Source organism: Manis javanica, chromosome 1, assembly GCF_040802235.1.
Source record: "Manis javanica isolate MJ-LG chromosome 1, MJ_LKY, whole genome shotgun sequence".
NCBI lineage: Eukaryota > Metazoa > Chordata > Mammalia > Pholidota > Manidae > Manis > Manis javanica.
Genome location: NC_133156.1, coordinates 111,920,046 through 111,946,804, shown reverse-complemented (window position 1 = coordinate 111,946,804; position 26,759 = coordinate 111,920,046). Strand labels below are relative to the sequence as shown.

The following is a 26,759-nucleotide window of genomic DNA, read 5'->3' as shown; positions in this document are numbered from 1 at the left end:
CTATCCCTGGCCCCCCATTAATGTTACATATTTAGCTAATTTTATGTCTGGATTACTGATTCTGGATTTCACTTTCATTACCCCCTTTATATACAAGTTGGATCTGTTTCCTCCCAGATGTCACTAGAGTAGCTTAGTAAAGGTAATTTTTTTTCTCTACTTACTGTCACTCACTTTAGTTCCTTTTTTAATCCCTATGACCAGTTCTCTCAACCTCAAATTATCTTTAACCGAAATGACTCATAATTTTTACAATTCAGTACTCTCGAAGTGAAATACTCCATGTTTCTAAAAATAAAAGTATACCTATGAAATGGTATATATGTGAACTCCCCAAAGTAGAAGCTGTTAGTTGGGAAAGGAGTATTATGCTTTTAAGTCAGATAATTTTCCAAGCAATTAATACGGCTCTGTGTTCTGTATCAGAATGTGTTGAATAAAGGTTTCTGAGGTGATTCTGAGGGTTTGAGAAGAGAGAAACTCTTTTGCCTGTGGCCAGAGCTTAAATATGAGGCATCCATATTTATATTACACCAGTCATTAAGGGTAACACATTTAACTTTATCCATTTCTTAGTAGCTACTTTGAACCAGCCACTGAGCAGGGTTTAGGAAAGATGGAAATGTAAACAACTCACTGTTATAAGAGTATGTAAGGGGTCACTTTTAGGAGGAACTTTGTAGAGGTAGTGCCAGAAAACTTACCTAAATGGTGAGAAGAAAACTGGAGAGGCTACCAGGAAAAGGAGGGCCGGGCAAGTGTGCCAATCACCTTAGACCCTCCCACAATAAATAGTGTGGGTTTGACCATAATGAGAAATCCCACCAGTAGAATGTCATGATAAACTGCATTTCACAAATATCACTGGCAGCATCATGGGTTTATTGGAGGAGGCAAGACTGAAGGTAAGATCAGTTAAAAGAATGTTTGAAAAATGCAAGGGAAAAAAGATGCTGGCCCGAACAAAGGCAGTAAAAATAGTCCTTGCAATAAGAATGAAGTCAATAGTAGAGGATCAAAAGGACACAGGCTGCAGATTGTTCAGTCACAGAAAGAATAGAGTTAGGGGTAAATCTCAGATTTTTTTCTTGAATTGTGGAACTGATGATAACTCAAACAGACAATATAGGAAGAGAAACTGGTATGCAAGGAAAAACAGTTTAGTTTTGAATCTTTGATTTGAAATGCTTGTGGGACATCTGGAATGTTTTTCCACCATATTTCCATTTACTCACTTCCTTATTCCCTTCAGGTTTTTGCTTAAATGTCACTCAGTGAGGTCTTTCCAAATCAGCCTTTTAAAAAATGTAACTTCTCCAACATTTCCTTCCAAGCCCTTGTCCCATTTTTCTCTGTAATGTTTATTTCACTCAGTTGCTTTGCTTATCATTTGTCCACAGTGTAAGCCATGAGGACAGAGATTGTTATCTGTTAGGTTCATTGCTATATCCCCAGAGGTGACAATTATCCCTGGCAAAGAGTAGATGGCTCAAAAAAGTTTTGACTAACTGAATAACCAAATGAAAATACACAAGAACATCCCTTAGGCAATTATGCACACAGGTCTGAAGTTCAGGAGAAAGCAGTTGGCTGGTGGTAATGTTTTTATAAGAGTTGTCAGCATATAGGTAGACCTGAAATCATAGAGAAAAGTGATCTAGCAAGAATCAGTAAAGGTGGGGGAAAAAAGAGCCAAGCATAGATGCATAGTGATACAGCAATATTTAATCTCTTTAAATGCTACTTAACTACATTATCTTGTATTATAATCAAGACAGAGGTGTTCATATGTCTCAAAATTTCATCTGGTCAGATCATTATTTTTTTCTCCTACAGATCTTGGTAATGAACTAGAGAGATACATGTAGAATAACTGAAATGTTGATTTCATAGAAGTTGAGTTGTTAAATGTTCTTAAGATAAAAAATTTCTAAATCTGGGGCAAAAGTCAAATTGCTTTTGTATATGGCTTTTAAGGTAGTTTTAATATACATGTACATTTATAAATGTAACATGAAAGTTCCAGTTTTTAAAATATATATATATAAAATGGGTGATAATTGAATATCTTAAGAGACTTTTTCAGGATTCCCATAATACATAAATTACTAGCAAGTTCATCTCATTCAGGCCAGGGTTAGAGCAGGGTTGCTACTGGATCCTTAGCCCTTGTGCTCCCTATTCTAATGGGACCTCTTTGGTCTCCACCACTTCCTCTTGTACTCCCTGCAGGCCCACAAGTGTCAGACTGTGTCATAAACTTAACAAAATTTTATTTATATTTGTTTTAAAAGTTGATTTTGATCAGCCCATAATTTTGTTGATACACATTTTTCAGTAAATGAGTTACCAGGTAGTGAAGAGCAACTAAAAAAAGAATCACAATTTCAGGTACAGTTTTCTAAACCCTAAATAAAATTGTTCTCTTCATATTGATGTCAGTATATATTTGGGCTTTGTGTGGTAATGCAGTTTATGTATTCTAGGAGATTTAGTATTTTAGAAAAGTGCTAGTCAGTTTTCTTAGTGCATTGTGTGTACTAGTGATGACTTGCAACTTTAGAAGTTTAGTTCAAAAGCATTACTGAAAAGCCAAAATAATTTCTAAAGGAGTTGAAATGCCAGTACAATATTTTTGTGTATCAAGGATAGCTTATTTAGAAAATATTCCAAAGTCAGCAATGCAGCTAATTAAGATGCTGAAAAGTAAGATCTATAGTAATGGTCTGGGAATTGGAATTTAGCAAACACAATCTGAAGACCTGCTTAACATAATCATTAAGTAGCAGGTAAACTTTCCTAGAGATAAAAAAGAAATTGGCCAAGTTCAGAAAGGAGAGAGTTAAAATGAAAAGACCATGGAAAAGCCTTGGCAAAAGATATCAGTTAAGCTGAAGTGGAGATGATAAAATCTCATTCATTGTTTTTCTTTACATAGCAAGAATTGTCCCTTTTTAGGAAATGTTTGATATAGTATCACCATCTATTCTCATCTGTATTTTAGAATATTCTTTATAGATTTCCAGGTATAATAATCCTTAAGGCAACCCATTTATATTGCAATATTTAATTATCTATTTTAAGAAACACATTAGTGTATTATAATAAATAACACTGGGAAAGAAACTGAGATATCGTGAATCTGTTCATTTAAATTGAGGAGAAACAAACCCATTTCCTCAAGGAAAATCCACTTTTGTGTGCAATGCTTACATACAAATTTTAGGCTTTATCATTTTTATTATTCATAGTGAGTATTTTAATTATATAGTATTTTAATTATATAGTAATTATATAGTATTTTAATTATATAGTAACTGCATCAAAATGTGAAAGTTCTTATATTTGCAGGTGCCATTTGCTAGAGACATTTATGATAAATTGTGGGGACCTGGATTACCAATCCTCTTTTAAATTCCCTTTCCTCCATCCCTTTACTTACCCACATTAGAATCCCATTCTCTAGAATGCTAATATAATGGAAATGCCTGTTTTTCTGAAATGTAGGAAACTTCAAGGACTTAGAGCTTCCTGGAACTTAAGATGCCACATTTGGTCCCAAAATACCCAATTCTGAGGCAGGGCAATATCTGCCAGGCAGCAAATACAAGAGAAAAATGTGTTTGCAACCACACTGCATGGCCACATGCAGGGCCACAAAACATACTAGAATAAAATTGACCATGTGTTTATTAAGGGCCAGGCCTATGGTAAGTGCTTTCAAGTGAATTATTTAATTCTTTGCAAAGTCCTGTGAGAAAGGTTTTGTCATTACTATTTTCAGATAAGAAATATGAAATTAAGAGAGGTTAAATAATTTGGCCAAAATCACATAGCTAGTAGCTGTGTGGAGGTCCCAACCAAGCAACTCCCTAAAAATATATAAGAATGTTAGTACATTCTTCAGTTTTCTGTTTGGAATAGGTCAAACATGCCCAGAAATAGAAAAATTATTTGATAACACTAAATTTTATATGATCTGCCAATATTTATGCTGTTATTTTGCATGTTTTTAATTTACCTATCACTGTTACTTTTCATTTCTCATGAAAAATCAGAAACTCAATCCTATGGCATTCTAATCTCTGGAATACTGAGAATTAGAAAGTATACAGAAACTGTTGCAAGTCTGTGTATTAAACCAAGCCCCTCATACCATTACTTAGAACCTATTTACTATTATTTCACACCTAGTTTTAGCAAGTTTGTTTAAAAACATTTTTTTTAACTACCATGTTATTTAATTCATGCATTATTTCAACACACACATATTTACTAAGCACCTTAAGTAGCAGAAACTGTGGGATCATTGGGTATGCATAGATGAATTAAGAAATTTGTCCCTGTCTTTAATCAGGAAAAGTTATCAGGGAGAGGTAGCCACGAGTGGCCAAGCTGACCGGGAAGTGAAAGCAGTAAGTGACAATTGACAGCTCAGAAGGATCCTGAAACACCATCAAAAGAAAAAAGATAAGGGCCTAGAATTTTTCACTGAGGACAGCAATGAGAATTACATTCAGTGTATTCTGTTAAAGAAGTCAAGAAAAATACAATGTCTTTCAAAATGATGTTCCTCCAAAATTATTAAAAGAGAGTAATCTTAAAGAAATCTTTAGCTGTCATACTTAGAATGACAGTTCCAGATAGTCAGTTTTACCATACATAATATCCAACAAGAAAACTCAAAAAATTGTTGAAACATGAATTCTTGTTAAGGAAAAGCATCCAGTAGATTTTAGTTGTAAAACTTATTCAGAAGTGGGAGTCCTCTGAGTTCAGTCTAAGTTCCAGAAGTTTTATGCCTGGAATTTTTCATCAAGTCCTAGTATAAACATTGACTAGAACTTCTTGTGTGACACCTTTGTGAAAAATTGCTCTGTACATATAAAACTATTTTAATCTTGCATTTCAGCTCACTGATCCTGTGACCATAATTTATAGTTTTTTCTTCCTCTCCAAGTGTAATTTTGACAATGGTATGAGTCACTTTTCTTTTTTTTGTTTTTGTTTTTGTGTTGGGTGAAGTAGAGGAGAGGAAGATTGAAAATATGATATAGTACATGGTTCTGAATAACTTAGACTCATAAATAATTAAAGCCGTTAAGGAACCTTATATGTCATCTGAGCTTCAATTTATGATACACATGTAAACTGAGGCCCAGAGAGGCTAGCTAACTTGCTCAAAATCACACAAATGGGAGCTTTTTCATAAGATTTGCATTGCTGTTTGAGCCATTGCATTCCAATTTCTTACCCATTTTCTTATCTCCAATGCACACTAGAGGTGGCTGGCTCAGGAAACAAGGAACAAAGTGGGATTTTAAAGTGCCTTAAATCCTCCTTATTTATCAAATAATTCTTCATCTTGAGGCAAGACAATTTCTTTCCCAGCAGCGTCACTGAGACCCAAATCCAGCTTTGAAGTCCAGTTGTCTAGTCCTTGGAGGAGTATTTATCTTCTGCTAGAGAAAGATTCTGCCTCCTACCTTTCTTCCTTTGAGAACCATTTCATTCTTCTGACAACCACTGACAAAGTTCCTACTATGTGCCCTGCTCTCTGCTAGTGCTCTGCTGTATGAGGTAAACAGAGGTCACAGTCCCTTCCTTTCAGGGAAATGCAGTCTAGGATGGTGAACAGATGGCAAACAAGCAGTCATAGCACTCCAGTAGGTGCAGGAGTATGAGCTCTCGGAGGGTGCTTTTAACTCAACCTGGCTTCTCTCAGGAGGTGCTAGCAGAGCTTCAACTGATGAATTCCAGAAGCCCATATTGATCTTGTGTTACTTTCTAGAGAGATGAGGCAAAGGGAACTGCAAGTATTTCTCTTTTAAAGTGTCTAAATTTACTTGTTAACATTTTTTTTCTCCTACATAGCCGTTGGCCCTGTAATGCCTAAGCTCTCTAGATGTTAAATATTTATAGTGAAGAGTCAACAAACGTCAGAGGAGACATCATGAAGAAAGGAGATTACAATCCCCTCCCACCCTCAGAAATAAGTGAAAAAGGCCTAAATGAAATCAGAAATTCAGGCCAGGGACATGCCTGAAACGACTTTGAAAGATTCTGGATCCTTTGCATTTTCTCTGTTTTTGTTATCTATTTCTTTAACATGACTAACAGTAAACCAGTTAAGCCAGAAAAGAGAGCTTGTTGCTTTTTTCAGAGGAGCAAGGAAGGGGGCAGCAAAGGGGGGCAGCGTGGGAAGCTATGTTCTGCCCCACAGCCATTCCTAGAAAACAGGATGTCCGGGATAGAGGTGGTGGTGGCTGCCTCAGGGAAGGGGAAGCAGACCGCTGAGCCTGCTGTCAGGAAGGAAGTGAAGGGAGTCAGCCTGGGTCCAGAGAAGGCCCAGAGGTGAGACCCGGGAGGCCAAACTGGGCTCTTCCTCTCTCTTTATTCATCATTTTACCCTTGGTGTAAAATTCAGGAAAACAGCCTTAATAGATGGTAAGAACTTCTCTCTTAAGCGGTGCATTTCACTAAATGGCCAAGATGGATTGGGTGTGGTAGAAGCAAAGGACATTTCCTGTTGAAGGGAGAAAAGAACAGTATATTTTATGAGGAAGAATGAACTCTGAAAATAGTTCTCTGAACTCTGTCTCAGTGGTCTTCTCAGCCAGAGGGAAAGGAAACATCATATGGAATGTGGGGAGGGGTGAAGAGCTGAGACAAAATTAGTTTCTGCCTCACTAAATGTTATCATATATTTTTTAGGAAACAAGTCTGTTATCACCAAAGTAAATTTTTCACTCTGGGCCTAACTTCTAGCCAAGAACTTAGTAGAGTTTATTAAATAGTAGAATTTTTCTTGCCTTTCAGAAAATCATTTCACCCTTATCTCTGGCTCCTAAACCTGTCCCTAAGTCACAGTAAAATATAGTAGACGATGAGGTGAATAGACAAAATACAGAGAAAGACAAGACCTTTTATAATGATTAATTGTGGCTTTAAAGTTCTTATATCTCCATCTGATTCATGGGTTCACATGTCTTTCTAGAGGAATTAGGAACTTTGTCAGGATCAAGAGTGTAATACCAAATTTTATATTAAGACTGTGGGAAGGATGGTGCACTCCAAAAATTACCGTGTTATTTACATGCTATTTGCTACATTTGCTACAAATACATAAGTATTTGTAAGATCATTACACTTATGAATAACTAATTTAGATTCACAGGAGAAAGCATCCATGCCATTCCCAGAGGACTCTGTGGCTGTGACAGGACAAACATGAGAACTGGCCTGTGAGTCAGGAGATCAGGATGTGCCCAGGGCCTGCCATCAGACTGTGTGACTTAAAGTCATTTCATCCCTTGAGCCACTCTTTCTTCATTAGTAGAATAAGGAAAGATGGATGCTTTGAATTTCAGAGTCACTCTTCCAGTTCTTTGATTTTACATAGTAGCAATAATCACTTTATTTTTAAAAGTTGTATCTTTCCAGTAAAATAAATCTTCAGTGACTCTCAGGTTTAAAAAGAATCTATTTTGCACAATATTCCAAAAACTGCTAAATTTTTGGTTTGGCTGACTGCTAAAGAGAACAGCCTGCTAGAAGGAGCAAATTCCAGAGCTGAGGGTCATTTTATTTGGAATGCTTCACCAAATACTCCCATATTTTCAAAGTTGTTGGGGGCCTTTAAACTTCAACATTAGAGGAGAAACAGTTGTTTAAAACACTTTGTCAATAGGTGCACAAAATTTTTGAGGTTTACAAATATTTTTTAATAGTTTGCCACATTCCAATCACATGCCAAGTTGCATAGTCCTGCTACTTTCCTTGTTATTTTCCTTCCCCATCAACTTTGCTTGCTGTTCCAAAGACCTAGACAATGAAAAAACACAGATCTTTATTTTTTCTGGAATGTTCTTTCAGTTTGGCCAGTGGTTCTCAAACCAGGCAGCACATTAAAATCAACTAGAGAGTTTTAAAATCATACTAAGATGAGGTTCCCCCACCCCACAAACAATTAAGTCAGAATAATTGGGAAAGGAGCCCAAGCATGTATACAGTTAAAAAGCTCCCCAGGTGTTTCTTATCTGCAGCCAGATTAAACCATGACACTTCATCATGGAGTAGGTCAGTTGGCTTTAATATGTTCTGTGACCACAATACCAGTCAGCTGTCTGGCTAAGAAAAAAACATGAAGTTGTGGATTAATTGATCTGCATTATTTAAAAAGGCAACTTGAAAAAGTTGATAAAGGGAATGTCCTTTTTTAGCTTTAATGCTTCATTGTGGGATTTGTCTATGCCTTTATCTATCTTTGACTTGCTATAATAAATTCACAATAGGACTAATGTTGACAAATTTATGAATACTTATTGATGCCTTTTACATGCACATATGTTGCTAGGTACAGTGGTAGTGGGAATACAAAATGGTAGAGAACCTGGCTCCCACTCCTTAAAGGGTGGAGTTTATAAATCTTGGTATGCAACAATTATGACAGAAAAAGACTACAAAATTATGTGTTGTACAGAGAATAGGGGCTAAAATTATTAACACTGGAAAATATCACAATCAGTTAGAATGACCTGGGAAGATGGAATTTGCATCTGGGCCACCTTCTGAATGTCTTCTTTCACTCAATTTGCAGGCAGCAGTGGTAAGAACATTGGCTCTGAACTACAAAAATCTTGGGCCTACCACAGATGAGCTCTGTGACCTTGGGCAAGTCATGTTACCTTTATGATCCTCAAATTTAGATGTATGGGCTCCAATCTGTAAAATGAGAAAAATGATAAGCTTTTCCTCATAAGGTTGCAAGAAATAAAATACGACTTAAGCAAAATAACTGGAAATTACTCATATTTATATTTTGCTTAGTTTTGTTTCTCCTCCTTATTGCATCTTTTTACCGTATGTACTACCTGGGCATCAGATTGGACAAGAAGGTATGATGCAAAAGAAATGCCCTGTGCCTCTTCCTCGCATAAATTCCAACCATGTATCATTGTGTTAAAACCAGAAAAAAACAGACCCACTGCAATCCAGAGTTACCCTCAGCAAGAGAAGGGCTAGCCAGATCATCCTCAGCCTTTGTAATATTTTCATTTCTTCAAAGTCAGATACATATGCATGTCCTACCTTACTGTACAGAAGATGGAGGTGAAAACCTCACTTTTATAACTGCCACAAGCCAATAAAGAGAGGAACACAGAAGAGCACTTTTCAGTTGTAAAGTTCATGCCAGGAACAGTAACCCCTTCAAGGATACCACTGTTCACCCTCAGAGAATTCTGACCACCCATGTTAGAGGTCCTGGCTCTGTGTACATGTGCCATGGAGGCTCTGAAGCCCAATGAAGCTGAGGCTGGTTCTGTATTAGCCATGACATATCATTAAACTTCCAATCAAATTAAAACAATGTTAATTCTTAGGTTAAACAATGTGTTGTCTTTCCTTTCATTTTATCATGCTAATTCCTATGGTAATCTATTAATGATTATTTGAGTATCGTTCCATAAGTGCTGAGCTTTCTTTATCCAGGTGTTTCGGCCATACATAAACCATAAACAAACCACAATTCTCTTACTATTTCTAAATCAGTTGCAAAGAACAGAGAACAGCTCTGGTAATGTAAGAATAAGGCATATTTTGGAAGAATATGAGAAGGCTGAAACAGAAAGAGAGGAAGGCACAAACTCCTGCTATAGAAATCATCTGTGTATGACACTACAGCTGATGGAACCACTACCCAGACAACCACCACCAATCCACTGGACTTAAAACTCAGCTAGAGCTTCTGAGAATAATCTCAAGACACGAACATAAGACGGGCCATCCAGAGGCCCATGCCCACAATCTGTGGATCAGGAGGCTAGATGAAGGACTATTCTATACTCCAAGCCCACCTCCTATGTGCCTTGGAATTCTACCCTTTTTCCCAAGTAGGAAGAGTGTGTGGGTGCTAGAAAGCCAAAACAAAACAAAATATTTCAGAATGGTAGAAGAGAACTAACATTTACTACAACCCTTACCAAGACAGACACTGTATGAGTAGTAGGGGGCACAGGCCCCACAACCAGACTGGCATTGTTCAAATCCCAGCTTGGCTGCTTGCTAAAGGAAGCAGTGGCGGTACTGAGCCTGGAACGCTGTCACTCTGTCTCCAGGGACTGATGTCCTACTACTAGTTCATTCAGTCCAGTCAGACAGTTTTTAATGCTTCATTCCTCATCAGAGCACAGATGTCAATTTGTTAAGAAAACCTTAGCATCCTCTTCAGGCTTTATTATCTGCTTGGAAAAAAAATTACCTAATTATATAGATTAGTTGAACAGTTGACAAAGTTTTTTTTTTTTTACTTTTCCCTGTCCTTTTTTCTGAAAAATTACCTTAAATCGTGATTTCAGTTGCTCCTGCACTTCTGATACTAGAATGGATGTCTGATTCATCAATAAGCACTTAAAACCAGCCTTATTGGAAGATGTAAAATGGTAGATTACTTAAACACTCAAAATGAGTCAATCTCTAAATTTTCAGCCTGGGAAATTCTCAGAAAGAGATTCAGGGCTAGTCCTGAAGCTTGATGGAAGTTCAGGAGTCTCAGGGAATACTTGGCCTCTGTAATCTCAGGTCTTCTTGAGGTCATGTTAGGCCACTTACATCTCGTATCTCAGTTTTGCCCCAGCTGATACTTGGTTCTGGAAGGAAATGGGAGCCAGGAAAAAGGAGGAGGATGAAGTACTTCCCCACTTCCAACCCATGCTTGTCCTTTGCCTAAACAGTTTTTGAACCCAGCTGTCAGACAGACTTCAAGCATGCAAGAGGAGAAAATAGATCCAGCAAATAGATTCAGATTTCCTGTTGGGTGCCAAATGCTAAGCTTAGTAGGTCACAAAGATTTAAAAGAACAAGACCCATCAGGGTTATTACTTTCCTACAGTTAAATCTAAATTTGTGGGTGAGCCAAAGTTAAAAATATAAAACATAACATATAATATATGTTAAAATATAAGTTAAACATATAAAACATAAAATATAATGCCTCTTTTCCACCTTTCTAAAATTGCCAGATTTAGGGGGTGGGAAGAACAGTGAATGGGACATACTTAACTCTAAAAAATTATTCATTGTTGATTTGAAATTCAAATCTAACTTGGTGAGTCGTGACCCTGAACCCTCCTGTTCATCTCTTCAGCACTAATGACCATGACTGGCGTGGGTAGGAGAGACCTTGGCTCAGGTGGATGCTGGGAAGAGCACTGTTGGGTGTGTTTCTCCCACATTCATCTTGGCTTTAGCTTTGGAACCTTTGTCTGACGAATGGAGAAGCTCTAATCTCTTCTCCTGTGTTTGGAAAACTCAAAGCTTTTCAGCAATAGCTCTGGATGTACATGAATGTCTACCTAGCAATCATCTTTTCCAGATGATTCTTACATCCTAAAATAATGAGGTCATTCCCTTTCTCAATTCAATCATCTGAAATTGTTACTCCAAAGAGGTATCAAATTGCAAGACATCTTTACAATATTAGTTATGATTATGATATAACTTGATGTGAGGTTCTCCTACAAAATAAAATTAGAAATTACAAGTAAGCTTTTACTCTTGATTGATTAAGAAAGATTAATTTTAAATGTATCACTAAATAGAAATTAAGTCACAAATACTCTGCAAAGACAGGAAAACATATAATGGCAAGACAGTATTAGGTAGTGGTTAAGGGTAAAGGCTCTGGAGTTAGACCAGATGGGTTCAGTATCTCTACTCCTCACTGTTTCAGTGATTGACTTCAGTTTCCTCACTTGTGAACTAAGTGCCAACCTTTATGAACATCAGTAGATTATTAACACTTTTTATAATGCTTGATCCCTAGTAAATGCTCAAGACATCTTAAATGTTTTATACCATATATCTAAAATTTATCTCCTTGTTACTCAATAAATATGCATGAACACTGAACACATTTTTAATCCTGAAAGGAAACCAATCTGCCAGCAGAAATAGAAACAGATACCTTTGTTTTCAAATAAAAACAATTCTTTATGGAAAAAATGAAAATTAGTGATGTCTTAGACAGTTGAATATAATCAGTCACTCATAGTTGGAGGCTTAAACCATGAATTAGTGTTTATTCCTATTAATTTAAAAGAATTATTCCTGAGCCATGGCTTAGAATTTTCATGTTGCCCCCTACCCCATACAAACACACTAGAAAACTGTCATTTGTAGGGAGGGAAAGGGAATCAGCAAGCTATCGAATAGATAGTTCAGGAATTAGGTAATTAATTAAGGGCTTACTGGCTGAAAAGGAGTTAAATAGGCCCAGCCTCAGCTATCCAAGCCATCCCTCTCTTAGAGACCAGCTGATTGCTAAGGATGAGGCCATGCTCAGAGGGGAGAAGCAGGTCTCAGAGCCAACTGCCTTGTACATCTCCTCCTAGAATACTGGAGGTGTAATCCTCCTGGAAAGATAGAGAAGCTCTTTTCTAATGCTCCCCATTCTGGCAAGTAGTGTGTTTATTCACACCCAGGCCATTTCACTTTCATTCTGAATCACAGGAAAAAATAATAATAGTAAATGTCTGTATTATGACTGGCTAAAGCAGATGGGGATTTTCTTCAAAGTAGTGACTTCAAGTAGTGTCACCTAGCAGCTGGATTCCTTTGCCTGGACAGAGCTGGCTCCCTAAAAGCAAAAAGAGATGGAAGCCCTTGGGGTGATACACTTGTGTTAGTTTGGAATCAATTTAGATTAATTTAAAACCTCTTAAACCCAATACATTCTAAAGCTTTAAATGCTATCCACTAACAAATCATATCTGAGGAGTTTTTTTCATTAAACATTTAGTCTGGTTCAAACCTAATAAGATGCTACTCTTTTCAAAACTTCTTTTCCCTTATTTGGCTTTCTTGCTTTTTGTAAAATCAGAGTTTAATATACTGCAATGGCTGAATGCAAAATAGGGGTAGGGGGTTTGGGAGCGTAGCAGAAAGTGCCCTGGGCTTGTTTTCAAGAGAATTAGGTCCAAATCTGGATTTCTTAACTGAGTGATTTTGTGACCTTGAGCATGACTAAGCCATTGTGAGCCTCATCTGAAAAGTGGGGTTACTACCACCTGGAAATATGGGGAAAATAAAACTATGGAACCTTTTGCAGCACTCAGTTCACATAGTGGGTGCTCAGTAAATGTTAAATCTGTGCCCATAGAGGGATCTGGTCACAAGTTTTGCTAGAGCTCCTTTTACTTTTCCATTAAGTTACTTTAGGTTATTTTTGAAGTTTTATGTCCTGACCAAATAGAGATTATCTTCCTCTCAAAGAAATTAAAATGGTTTCAGAAGATATATTCTAGGATAATAATAGAAATCTACAGAAATATTTAATTTTGCTTTCATGCAGCAAAGATTAGAAATGAGGCAAAGTCAGAATAACATTTATTTCATCTGCCAGAATGTTACCCTATTTCTTGCCTTTGATTTATTTAAGTATAGAGGATTAAGATGGTAGAGCCATAAATATCTAAATATTTACATGTATGTATCATTGCATATATAATTATAATATACATATTTTAAAAGGTTGTTTCAGCTTTATAGCAGAGGTTGGCAACTTTTTTTCTATAAGGGATCAGAGCTAATATATTTTTCAGGCTTTGTAGGCCACAAAGTCTCCTTAGTTATTACTTAACCCTGCCGCTACAGTGTAAATGTAATCATAGACAATAGTAAAATAAGGGCATAACTCTGTTCCATTAAGACTTTATTTATGAAAACTGGTGGTGTGTGGCATTTGGCCCATTGGACAGTTTGATGACCCCTGACTACAGCATGATATAAAATATATTTATAAATTAGGCATAATTAAGATAATTTATTGAAGGAAAAAGATACGTATGAATATACATTCATAAGTTACTAATTTAGCAGTTGTATAAAAATAACCTTAGTGTATTTATTTATTCATTAGCATCCTGGCTTGCTAAGTTTAATAAAAATAATGTAAGTCTCTAAGGTATTTAGTTAAAATGCTTGTATGTAAATCACATTGTAATCAGCTTGCATTTCACAGGTACTTTTAGAAGTTCTAATATAGAGCCATGAATATTTGCACAAGAGGGTTTATTGCTTTTCTGTGGTAGACAAATTTCAAAATTGGCCTCAAACCCATTACATGAATGTCCAGGACAGGATTTCCTTCTGCTGCACAAGGGTGTTTTGTGAGTTTCCTGGGGAGTACATTCAAGGATGGCTTACCTGACAGTATCTGAGCCATTGTGTTCTAAGGAATTTCCTGCAGGGATTAAACCATGGAGGCCTAGACCTCAATCTTTTCAACTATTTCCCACATTCACCTTACACAATACCCTTTAAGAATGTTTTTGTGTGACTCCTTTCTCCAGGAAGAGATTGAAAGTAATGAAATGCCTAGACCATTGGAGAATTTTCAGAATTAGAGACAGTTAGTACATCTCTTTTTTGCCATTATAAGAAGCCAACTCAATACTCCATGTCTTAACAAAGCATCCAGCATTAACATGTGCATCAGAAGGACATCCAATCTCTTACCATTTAGAGATTCTAATTCTAATTCTACAAATTTTAACTCTTGTGTTTTGAGAGTATCTAGGAATCTGAAGCTTTAGGCAAAAATAATAAGAAAGCAAACGCAGTTAGCTGCCAGACAACCCCAAGACATCAGTGGCTTAGCACTGACTTTAGTTCCTCCAGCTGCCTCAGCTTTGTGTGGGCTGGATGGCCCCGCTCCATCTTGTGCGACTCCATTGGGAATACCTACCTCTAAGTTCACAGTAGCAGAGAAGAGAAGTATAGGTAGGGAGGCTGCAAGGGAGGCTGGGATATATGGAGAAGCACAAGATGTTTGATGAGAATCGGGGATCCCTGCCCAGAAACACATTTAAACCACTTTGATCTTGGGCTGAGTCCAAATATCAATGAGATAAGGATTAATGAATTTATAATATTATCTCAGTTTCATTTAGCTGGTTTTGACAACAACATATGCTGATAGGATGTTTGCAACATTTTGCTTGTTTCCCTTGTTTAAGGCTACTGTGTTTAAGATGAAACTCTTGTTTAACTGTATAATTCTTAACATCAGTATCATGTCATATATTCATTTGTATTGATAACCTACTTACCTACTTCCTAAGTGTGTGTGTGTGTGTGTGTGTGTGTGTGTGTGTATCTCGTTTCTTCATTTATGGTCACTGCAGGAAAACAGTGATGTACAATGTATACTCAATAAGTAGGTATTGGTTGATTAATAAAGGCAATTTTATACACAACAGTGAATCTGGAGACTTGTACCATTGGTAAACCTTGGTACCATTCAAAAGCATGTAGATTAAGGATAACTTTGTTTAATTTACATTTATAGACCATTTAGGGATGTCAGCTTGGATTAGTGTTTCTCAAAGTATGTCCAATGAACTAAACTCGGAAGTGTGTTGTGGGTCCAGGGAAGTACCTTAAAAATTTTGTGTTTAGGCTGGTCTTTTTCCCCCATTCTGAGTGAAAATGGTCCTATTGAAGTCCATAAAAGAATAGAGTCTACTGTGTTCAGGTGCATGTTGCTGTAAACAAATAAGCTTATTTAAGATCAGTAATTATGCCAGTGATGTCACTATAATGCAGTTTTCTCCAGCACCATAAAAAAACTTAGTGTCTGTTAAGGTATATTATACCATTAAGTACTGGCACCTGAATGCCAAGTACACCAAGAGCTGGACACAATAAGCCTAGAATAATAAATACTACAGTATGCACACAATGCCCATTTTCAATACATGTTTCCTCTAGGCATAGTTTTGCCATATGTGTGATTTCTTGGGATTGCATAGCTGATCCCACACTCAGTTCATTTTTCCCTGTCCCTGAAACTCTGCAACCTCAACATTTTCTTACTCCACTCCATTGTAGTACTATATTTAGTGTAGTGTTTATTTGTTAGGAATTTAACATGCCTTTAAAACTGTCCTAGTATTTTTGATTTGCATTATTACTGTTTTTCTTTATGCTTTGGCTAAAAAGTTGTGTAGGTTTTGAGTAGTCTGCTTGAAATCTATTTTACTGCAAGCTCTATTATTTTTACATGTGACTTTGTAGGAAACATGAGGTTGCTTTTAGGAGTGACTACATCACATTATAATAGACAAGCCTGTCTGTATTCTTACAACCTCAAATGCATATATTTTGTGGAATAGAAGAATGTCAACAGCAAAACTGGCACTGGGCCTATTTGAGAAGCTTCCATGTGGAGGCAGTTTTCTGACCTTTTATGCTTTGCGCTTTTGAGTGCTTTACAGTTCCCAAATAGTGTTCATATGCAGAATCTCATTTCCATCTCAGAACAATACCACAGGGGTCACTATGAGCATTTCTACTTGACAGACTTGGAAATTGAGGCTCAGAGCAGAGAAATACTTTGCCTAAGGTATATTGTTGACAAAGTTTTGTTTTTAATTAGTTATTCTATTCAAATAAACATATTTTAAGCACCTGTTTTGTGCAAAGAACTGGAGATACAGAGATAAATAAGATAAACCCAGCCCTCCTGCTGCCTTTCTCCCCTCTCCTCCCCACTGCTGTAGGGACTCTTTTCAACAAGGGCTGGACAGGGCTAGGCAATTTACTCACTCCCAGAGAGGCAACAGCATTGCTAGTTTCCTAGAGGAGCTGACTGCTGAGTATCCTGGCTGCTCTGCATAGGGCAGGGAGTTGGACACTTGGGTGGCTCCTGGCTAAGGGGCCTCAACCTGTTGGCCGCTGCAAGTCTGTCATTCAACTCTACTCCCTCACCAGTTCCTGTTCTAGCCTCTACCCATTACATTGTTTCACTTAGTGAAGACACAGCTGCAACACTGCAAAAGGCCTGCTACCTAGGCCTTCTGCTTTGTATGAGCTCTAAGTATATCTAAGGGATGCATAGTGAAGATGGCTGCTCCTTGCTTAACGTGCTATCATAGCTTAATGTGGGATAGTGGACAGGAATCTCAAATGAGAGCAAGGAAATTGTCTTCTCTGGGTTCCATCAGGAAACTGGCCATGGTATCTTAGGCAAGATATTCCAATGGCTTGTGCTTCAGTGTTCTCATCACTTAAGGACACTGTCTAATTAGATGGTCCAAGTAGGCCTTCTCTGGCTCTAGCCTTCCAATATTCCTCAGTGGCATGCTTGGGTTCGTTTAGTGTGCCCTCAAAGGGGGGCTCGAAGAAGCCAGGAGTTTGTTTTTGTTTTATTGAGGTGTAATTGACATACATTATATTAGTTGGAGGTGCACAACATAATGATACAATATTTGTATTAAAGCAGTTTAAATAATCATAATTTTTAAAAAAAATCAATTTCTGGGTAGCCAAATTAGGCTTTGATCTTCAGAAGATTGGAGACTGATGAGAAGTAGGCTTGAGATGGATTAATGATTGTGCATTGAACGTTGACTCCCCTATACAGAATTTTATTGTTGTTAACCATTTGATAAATAAATATGAGAGATGCCCTCTCAAAAAAAAAAATCAAAAAACATTGTAGAAAGTACAGAACTGATTAAGCTACAGAGACATTAATAAAGAGTTATACATATGTTTGAGGCTAGTTCAAATTATTTTTGATAAATAAAATATAGAGCATAATCATTTTCAAAATAATAAGAAAATCTATGTAATATTCATATTATTTTAAATTTCATTACTTGATTAAAGATATTTAATAACAAATAAACATTTAAATGTATGCCATTATAGTAGGTGACGTTGAAAGCTTTCTTATACTCTGTGACATCCCTTTTTTTTTGCCTTAGGACAGTGGAGACCATCTTACTCCTGAGATCTGTTCTAGCTGTAGTTTTTATCCCATGATCTTGCGAGGGCAGAATCCACACTAGTTAAATGTTTGTTTAATTGGTCAATGTTTAGCAAGTGGTTGGGTATTTAAATATCTCAATAGAGACTGAGAAAGCAGCACCAAGAGTAGTAAAATATAGGCAAAGAAAGAGAAATAATTGAAAACTAGAAGAAAAAAAGGAGAAAGAAAGGGGGAAAGGCTGAATACTGCTTTCACCATTTTTCAAATTTCTCTCACATGCTTAGAAAATAGAATAGGGTTGCTTATGCATGTTGTGGCCTTACAAAGAAATTAAAACATATCACCAGCACTTGCCAGTTTACTTCATAAATATACAAAAATCATTAGCATGTTATACACTCCTCAGATAGATGGTATGTCAGATGTTTGAAGAGTTACAGCTTGAAGAAAATGTACTCTACATTAAAAGTGCTGGTTTTTTTAAATATTCTCATACTTAATGGTCTGTGACATATTTTCTTTCAACCCTGATAATGCTTTGTTCTATATGTTGGAAAATATATGTATACACACACACACACATACATACACACACACACACGATTGTAAATCACTTAACAAAACGTTTGAATATGTACACAAATCATCCAAATTTTTACATCTATTCTTATTTTTGTTTCCTTTGTCTCCCACAAAAGATAAAAATAGCTGGGAAGTTTGTTCTCTTTCAATGGACTGATAAGTAACCAAGTAAAACATATTGTACTTTTACCTGATGTTATTGGCAGGAAGCCCAATTTTCAGGATGCCGAATTACACAGTCCTAGATTAGCCACCAAAGAGAAGGTATTTTTAAATTTTTTATTTTATTGTCTTGAATAGGAAAAATAAGGATGGAAGATTCTTTAAAAAGCAAATTGGATAAAGGGTACACAGGAAATCTATGTATTGTTACAACTGCATGTGAATCTACAATTACCTCAAGATAAAAAGTTTAACTAAAAACAGCATGTTGTAATGATTAGCAAAGGTAATGGAGCTGCCTTGTATTTTTTTTATTGTGATAAAATATATATAAGATAAAAGTTACCATTTCACCATTTTGAAGTTGTAATTTAATGACGTTAAGTACATGTACAATGTTGTACAACAATTACCACTGTCTAATTCCAGAACTTTTTCAACAGCCCAAATGGAAACCCCATATCCACAAAGCAACCACTCCCTTTCTTCAGGCACTGAAAACCACAAATCTGCTCTCTGTTTCTCTGGATATGCCAATTCTTCATATTTCATAAAATGGTATCAAACAATATGTGGGTTTTTGTGACTGGCCTCTTTCACCCACCATAATGTTTCCAAGGTTTATTCACATAGCATGCATTAGTACCTCACTCCTTTTTATAGCTGAATAATATTCATTGTATGGATACATCACATTTGCTTATCCATTCATAAGTTGAAAGATATTTGAGTTGTTTCCATTTTTTGGTTATCATGAATAATGCTACTATCATGAACAATCATATACAAGTTTTTAGGTGAGCATATCTTTGGGGTTCTTGACTTGTAATTATCAAGTCATATGGTAGCTCTATTTTTAATGTTTTAAGGAACTGCCAAATTGTTTTCCACAGTGGCTACATTCTCATCAGCAATATAGCAGGGTTCTAATAATAAGTCCTTGCCAAACTTATCTTCATATAGATAGATAGATAGATAGATAGATAGATAGATAGATAGATAGATAGGGGGTATGACACATATATATTTCATATACATATATAAAACTATCCTACTGGGTATTAAATGATATCTCATTGTGGTTTTGATTTATGGTTCCCTAATAATCAATGATATGGAGAACCTTTGTATGGTTTATTGGCCATTTGTATAACTAATTTGGAGAAATGTCTGTTATTTGAGTCCTTTGCCCATTTTTTAACTGGGTTATTGCCTCTTGTTGAGTTGCTTCTTATTTTTAAAGGATATGGACCCAAGGGGGCTTCAGTTGTGTTGGAAATGTTCTTTTTCTAAACTTGATGGTAGTTACATGGGTGTGTTCACTTTGTGTCCACATGTACATTTGTCAAAAGTGAGGCTGTGTGCCATTTGTACATTTCTCAAAAGTAAGACTGTGTGTTGTTTTTCAAATGCATTATCTTCCTAGTTTTACTGTAACAAATTACCACAAACATAGTGGCTTAAAACAACAGAAATTTTGACTAGCATCGAAAAGACAAGAGATAACAAATCCTGGCAAGGATCTGGAATAAAGGGAACCCTTTGTGCATTGTTGGTGGGATTGTAAATTGGTACAGCACTATAGAAAACAGTATAGTATCCTCAAGAAATTGAAAATAGAACTACCATATGATCTAGCAATCCTGCTTCTGTGATAACATCCAGCAAAAATGAGAACACTATGTCAAAGAGATATCTGCAACCTCATGTTCATGGCAGCATTATTTACAATAACCAAGATGTGGAAGGAAACCAAGTTTCCATCAACAGATGAACGGATAAAGAAGATATATAAATATACAATGGAGTATTATTCAACTATAAAAAAGGAGGGAAATCCTACCATTTGCAACAACAAGGATAGATCTTGAGGGCATTAAAATAAGTCATAAAAATAAACCAAATAAACCAGGCAGAGAAAGACAAGTACCAAATGATTTAACTCATCTGTGGAGTATAACAACAAAGCAAAAATTGAAAGAGCAAAACAGCAGCAGATTCACAGAACCTAAGAATGAACTAACAGTTACCAAAGGGAAAGGGACTGGGGAAGGTGGATGGGAAGGGTGGGATAAGGAATTTAGGGCATTATGATTAGCACACAATGTAGTGGGGGGCATGGGGAAGGCAGTATAGCACAGAGAAGACAAGTAGTGATTCTATAGCATCTTACTACGCTGATAAACAGTGTCTGTAATGGGGTGGGGACTTGCTAATGGGGGGAATGTAGTAACCACAATGTTGCTCATGTGATTGTGTATTAATGATACCATAATAAAAAAAATAAGCCATAAAGAGAAGGAAAAATAATGTATGCTCTCACTTATATGGAATCTTAAAACAAGTAAGAACTCCTAGAAAAGGAGATCAGATTTCTGGTTATCAGAAGTGGGAGGTTGGGGGAGAGGGAATTGGATGAAGGTGATCAAAAGGTCAAACTTCCAGTTAAAAGTTAGGTAAGTATTAGGGATGTACTGTACAACATGATGACTATAGTTAACATTTCTGTCTTTTATCTATATAAGATGATGGATGTTAGCAAACTTTATTGTGGCTATAATTCACAATATATATAAATCAAATCATTAAAATTTGGTTTTAATACCTTAATACTTGAATACCTTAATGTATACCTTAAAATTATATATTGCTATATCTCAATTATATCTCAGTAAAACTGGAAAATAAAAGAAAGTTTTAAAAAAACTAGGAATTCATTCTCTCACAGTTCTGGAAACCTAACTCAAGTCCAAAATCAAGATATTGACAGAGCTATACTCCCTGTGAAGGCTCTACAGAGGAATCTTTCTTTGTTTTTTCCATTTTCTATTGTATCCTGGAATTCTTTGGCATCGCATGGCTTGTAGACACATCCCTCTAGTTTCTACTTCTATCTTTACATTGCATTCTCCACTGTGTTTATGGTTCTAGATGTCTCAAATTTTCCTCTCCCTTCTCTTATAAGAATAGAAGTCATTGCATTTGGGGCCCACTCTAAATACAAGATGTTCTTATCTCAAGATACTTAATTTAAGTACATCTGCAAATCCCACTTCATAAGGTCACATTCAGATACCAGGGGTTGGGACTTTGAACATTTTTTTTGAGAGGACTTGATTCATCACACTACACTGAATATATGTCATGCTTCAATTTTTTAAACAGAAGGTCTTAAGAAAATAAATGATAAAAATTTTAGAAAAACATAGTGATTATGTTTATAAGTAAAAAAGATCTGTAGATTAGGGAAAGAAAGAAAATCACAAACTCATCGCTCTATAAAAGAGAAATTCACAACCGGCATTTGAAAAATGTCTTCACTAATTATGATTCTGAAAAGAACTTTTCAAATAAGGTTTTCAAAGAATATTGATGTGTTTTCTTTTTCTTTATTTTGAGAGGGAGCTAATGAAAACAATACCATATTCACCTGAAAAGAGAATACCTTTTAAGATACCAAAGAGTTTGTTTTTTGGTATTGCCAAATACAGGACTCTATTAAGATGTGCAGAAAGTATGTTTTTTGTGTTTACACTGTTACCCATGATGTACTCTTTTTTTTTTGCTTTTGTCCTTGAGTTATTAATAATATTGAGATATGAACCTTTTGACCATTGAGATCCTCTGGTTTTGGTCTGTTGTACAACTATCTCAGGATCCAGGTCATAAAAGGAATATTATACCTGACACTAGCCTCAGTACCTTTGAATTGTATTATGACATGTAGCATTGACCAACTCTGCTGGGGTCTCATTTCATGAATCAGTTAAATACGTCTGTAAATGAAGTAATCCTTTCTTTTCAAGAATGTGATCCAATATATTAGAGGTTATTTGACTTGCTAAATATAAAAAAACTGGTAGGATATAGTAGTTCTGGGAAAAGCTGTTTTAGTATGAGAACATACAAATCTAAAAATTCAGACAGTGGCCTTATTCAGAAGACTAAAAGCTTAGAAACCCATTTTCTGGAGTGATATTTTGGAATCTTTATTTTTCCTTTTGGATAATGTTATCTGTTAAGAAACAGGTAACAAAGCCTTGATTCACACATTCTCAAATTGTGTCTACTACAAAAAATATATTCAAAGATAAATTTTGAAAGCTTTTATATGTAGGATTATTTGAAGGTTTTAAATAAGACCTATTTATTCACTAAGGTGTGTGTCCTTAAAAAAACAAAAAATGTTTCCTTACTTTATTTGATGGGTTTTTAAAAAAAAAAATAACCTAACAGTCATTTTAAAGTTGATTGGAGTTCTACCACAATATCATTACCTGTTGGTAAAAGACTAAAAATAAAGAAATCCAGTTTTTAAGATTTTTCACACAGTACTTTTTGTACCTTTAAAGTACTAAAGGCCAAGTATTTTATAAACTGTCGACACAAATTATATTACTGATCTTTCATCATAATATGTAATAATAGTTGCACTCAAAACATGAAGGAAAAAATATGCTTCAGGGCTTGGCTATGAAATAACTGACATACAAGAGAATTACTCAGCCTCGTAGTTTTTCACTTGGGGCTCCAAGCAGGGTGTCTATTTGTGGATCGGCACTCTCTGCCCTCTGAATAAGACCAGCCTGACACAAAGCTGCAGTTATTCTGTAGTGACATCACCACCACCCTGCCCTTTCACTTGTATTTAAATGAATTATTCTAATATTGCATAATGGAAGATTTCAGCTTTAAGTTTGACCTAGCAATGAAAGTCACTGTGAGTTCTGTGTCTTGTTTTATTCCTGCTTTATTTTTACCTTCTGGTGATGCATCTACGCAGACGTGAAGTTCTGAAAGCATTTTCCATTGTGAGATGTAGAGCCCTCTCAGGAAGTTTTTCACATATTTATTCACCTGCCTAATCAAGAAAAAGAAGTAGCACACTTTTTTCATAATACATAAAGAGTTACATAAGTTAAATCCCAGGATTACTATTCCCAACTCATTAAGAAAGCATAGACCTTTTCAGTGATTAAATAGGAAAGATGGGGAAAAACCCACTAGGACTGTTAAGATTTATAAAATTAGCATCCAAAGTACAATAACCACAGTTACAGTACCCATTTATGGCTCTTGAGACTTTTTTTTACATTATAGATTGGTTATTTGATTATGCCTACATCTCACAAGCGACTAAAGCTCTTTGAGGGCAGGGTTGAAGTTTATTTCACCTTTTAATCACTCACACGTCTTCCACATTACTGTGCACATGGTGGTCTTTTTATTAGTGTGTGCTGAATGGATTTGACATTCATAATGCCACATGTAGACATTTATTTATATACTTGCAATCTACATACAGAGTAGGCCCCATTCCTTTTTCTCTCTTATTATGACTTTTTAAATTTTTAAATAGCTTTTGGGGTGGTGGTGAGGAGATGTAAGAAGGAAATATTGAATCAAGTCATCATATCCATCTATTTTTCTTAGCTCATTGCCTCGTTCTTCTCCTCATCCTTCCCCCCAGGCACAGTGGAACAATAGGCTGACAGGGAACCCCTAATTCAACTAGACAGTCTCTCAGTTCCCTTCTGTAGTTTAAAACTCTCTCCCACATCTCAATTTCACTCTCTCACACTATAAACCAGCTTACCAGCAGGAATCAAACCCATGTCTGTTTCTCAGCTTCCTTCTTGTTCCATGGCCTTTCCCACCAAGACAGGAACCTATACAAGGAACCAACGTGAGATCAGAGAGTTCAGTACTCTGACTGGCCCCCCCTAGAATTAATCAACTGTGACCAGGAGGGTGGGGCAGTTGGTGACTCATTTTAAATCTAATGATCATTCTTGGACCAATCAGTTGTAGTCTTATTGGCAGGTCACTTAAAAACATAGCAGCACCTTGAGGACAATGATTATGAGCTTGGATGTTCAAATTACATCTTTGTATACAGTGAACATCAAATTTCTTGATTAAATGACTTGAAAAAAAGAAAAAAAATATCAGCACCTTCTGAAACTCTTGGTGGAACAAGATAGATACAAAAAGAAAGTAGTTGCTGGCCTCTGGTGAAATGGAAGAGCCAGATTAAGCAAAGGTATCTCATACCTTCCATCTATAAGATTCTGTGATTTATTACTACAGCAGTCAAATATTAGGAGGTCATAATTAATTCTCTGCAGGTTCTCCTAAACTCAATAGATCAAGGATCAGTTAAATGAATTTCTTTTGCAGGAATTACAACATATAACCACATATTACTTACACTATGTTAGAAAAGAGAATGAACATTATCACTGGAACCTAGAAGCAAATTTAAATACTGACAAATATTCTGAGTATTTTTATTCTACCAGAAATATCTAAATCCATATGTATATTTTTTTTCTGATGCCATTGTTCAAAAGAATCTAGTTTTGCTTGGTTGTTTTTTCTTAAACCTCTTTGTTTCATTTTGGTAAGCCATCTAAGTCTTTCATATTGGAATGTTACCTTTGTGTAGCATCACTAGGTGGAAAAGACTATACTTGAAAAGATAGTAAAATGGCCTTTCACTATGTAAGCTGCAGTATAGAACCCTCAGAATCCTGATTATTGCCTTGTGAAAGAATGCATGCAGTCTAGTGCCTCTTAATTACCCATACATTTTTGTAAGATATACTCTACAGGTCTTTAAAAAACTCCTCATAGAAGATAGGTGTGAATCTGTGGTATCTTACTACGCTGGTGAACAGTGACTTCAATGGGGTATGGGAGAAATTGATAATATGGGTGAATGCAGTAACCACAGTGTTCTTCATGTGAAACCTTCATAAGAGTGTATATCAGTGATACCTTAATAATAATAATAATAATAATAAAGAAAACTCCTCATAATATTATACAAACATTATGGACCCCCTTCTGAGCAAATGTAGTATTAGATTCCATTGTTGTCTCGGAGCATGCATATTCTTTGTGGTTATTATTGATTTGGTTGTGCTAATTTCTGTCCCTTTAAAAATCCAAATAATAACTTAAGATCAGGAATTTAGAAGAATACATGGAATGAGCAATAATGAAGTCAGCAAGCTTTAAAGTTGCAATACTTGAAGAAACTTGTCAAATATGCATTCTCACTCATCTGCCATAATCTTGCTATATCCTTTTGAAACTTGCTGATAATTGTAGACTCCTTGACATTTTTTCCCTCAGTCTTTATATGCTTATATTTTCATAATTAGATGTTCAATCCACCTCTAGTATTCTGGTTCATTCTAAATTAGGTAATGACCTGTTTCTTTTATATCTTCATGAAATAAAGGTGGCCAGTGGGAAGTCACTGTTACTTGACTTACTTCCCTATTTCTTAGTTATACCTCTCCCACAGTAAGGAATTGTGAGTTCCTGGAGCAGCACATGTGTCTCTTTTTAAATGTAACTCTCAATTTCATGGTTTGGAGTGTCTGCAATTCTCTAAAGAGGCAATGATCCATCCATTTAAATAGCACAGTTGTAGAAACTAGGCTTTGAGCAAGTACTGAGGAAATTATGGAAAGGAACTAGGAAAATTCTAGCATTAGTACCTTTGCAGGCTAGTATATTTGTTAAGCAAATTGTGAACTTTAGCTAATCATAGTATTAAATTTCATTTCCAAAATCTTTGATTTTTTTTTTTTTTGCCCTTCTAAGTTGACTCTTCAGTGATGTTCACCAGAGGGTAAGGTGACAGCCCCATAGCAAACCATCCTTGGCCAGACCCCACCAGGCTGCTGTTCACCTTACCTGCCTCTAAAGTTACCATATTTCACCCTTATCCTAATCATGCCTCCTTGTATCTTTTGCAGACCCCAGATCTTCCTTTCAATGCCACTTGAAAGTCAAAGGATTGTAGAAAATAGGAAATGGGTAAAGGACATTAAGACCAGCCATTTAAGCTCTTTTGTTTTGTGCCTCCTTGCAGCTCTAAAAAATAAGAATGGCATTGTGTTTTTCTAATTTCTCTGTTAAAAGTTAGAAAATAAGAAAAGTTTTATGAAGTTAAAACGAATCAGCAGTTATATCATGAAAACACATCTTCAAACATATAATGATAAGCATACAGAGAAAAATCTATGTTTTTAAAAAATCACAACATACTTTAAGCTAACATACTTTAAGCTAACATAACATTAAGGAAATAACAAACACAAATATGCCCAATGCCAAGCTTTGTGAAATCTAAACATTTTCTCATAATTGTTTATTTTTCATAAGAAACAAAACACCACTAAGATTTTGAGAAATCCCAATAATGAGCAAATCTCTCTCTCAC

General features: G+C 35.9%; 1 protein-coding gene and 1 long non-coding RNA gene across 2 annotated transcripts in view; one reads left to right on the top strand and one right to left on the bottom strand.

The window, feature by feature from the left end:
• The window catches only part of ITGA1 (integrin subunit alpha 1), a 154,799-nt gene that overhangs the window by 15,282 nt on the left and 112,758 nt on the right, over positions 1 to 26,759 (top strand). The window lies entirely within an intron of this gene.
• LOC140849435 (uncharacterized) lies at positions 100 to 24,805 on the bottom strand. The gene is made up of 4 exons (XR_012131215.1): positions 24,117 to 24,805; positions 23,281 to 23,381; positions 8,688 to 8,724; positions 100 to 7,824 (listed from the first exon to the last, which is right to left on the bottom strand). It is a non-coding gene; the product is annotated as an uncharacterized lncRNA (long non-coding RNA).